Source organism: Sapajus apella, unplaced genomic scaffold (genome assembly GCF_009761245.1).
Source record: "Sapajus apella isolate SASKATOON/1434 unplaced genomic scaffold, GSC_monkey_1.0 scaffold16015, whole genome shotgun sequence".
Lineage (NCBI taxonomy): Eukaryota > Metazoa > Chordata > Mammalia > Primates > Cebidae > Sapajus > Sapajus apella.
Genome location: NW_022452936.1, coordinates 1 through 1,152, shown reverse-complemented (window position 1 = coordinate 1,152; position 1,152 = coordinate 1). Strand labels below are relative to the sequence as shown.

The 1,152-nt window shown below is 57.4% G+C and overlaps 1 pseudogene; it reads left to right on the top strand.

Moving 5' to 3' along the window:
- The first annotated feature begins 906 nt into the window (after positions 1-906).
- On the top strand, positions 907-1,031 carry LOC116548581 (annotated as a pseudogene).
- Positions 1,032-1,152: the final 121 nt, after the last annotated feature.

Sequence of the window (1,152 nt, the reverse complement as noted above, 5' to 3'; positions counted from 1 at the left end):
AAAAAAAAAAAAAGCAGTCCTCTCACCTGGGGGTGATTCTGTCCCCCGGGCACACGGGCGGCTGCGGCTGTCTGAGGCTGCTCGTTGTGTGGAGTGGGTGGAGACAGGGGCGCCGCTCAGTGCCTGCGGTGCCCAGGACGGCCCCACGCCAGAGAAAAATCCCCCTCAGAAAGTCCTCAGCGCCCAGCGTGGAGATCCTGCGTCAAAGTCTAGTATGTGCTGGTGGAGCTGCTCCCACGCCTGTAACCCCAGCACTTTGTGAGGCCGAGGCGTGCGGATCACCTGAGGTCAGGAGATCGAGACCAGCCTGGCCAAGGTGAAATCCTGTTTCTGCTAAAAATTCCAGCCTGGGCGACAGAGCGAGACTGGGTATCCAATAAATAAATAAATTAAATTAAAATACATAAAAACGTCGCCGTGACCCTGACATGGTGCCTCCACTGTGAAGGGGATGTGGGATCCGGAGAGGAACCAGGCCTGGACGGAAAAGAGCCCCAGGCAGGCCCAGGCCACGGCCGCCCCCGAGATCCGTTACAGGGACCCCGGGAAACCAAAGCCGGGAGCTCGCGGAGCTGACAGCACAGGCATCAATAGTTTATAGCAGGAAACGGACATTTGATCTCGAGTCACCGGCAGCCGGCTCGGGTGGCCTGGGTGCTGGGCCCCTGTCCTGGAGTGGAGGTGGCAGCACAGGAGCCAGTCTGTTCTGGTTTTGATGGGCCCGGGGTGGCAGCTGCCTGGGGGCTTGTCCAAGGGGGGACTTTGGGGCCGGGCGGGTGGCTCCTGCCGGGGATCCGGACACACTGGGAGGCTGAGGTGAGCGAATGGCTTGAGTCTGGGAGTTTCAGACCAGCCTGGGCAGCATAGTGAGACCACGTCTCTGTTAAAACTTTAAAAATGAGGGCCAGCTTTGCGCAGTGGCACGTATCCGAGGCGTGATTATTGCTAATTGAAAACTTTTCCTAATACCCCGCGCCAGGACGACTTGAAATATAGTCGGCATTAGCAATTTTTGGCAGTCTCTACCGAGACTGAATTAAAAAAAAAAAAAAAATGAGGCTGGGCGCGGTGGCTCACGCCTGTCATCCCAGCACTTTGGGAGGCCGAGGCAGGTGGATCACGAGGTCAAGAGATCGAGACCATCCTGGTCAA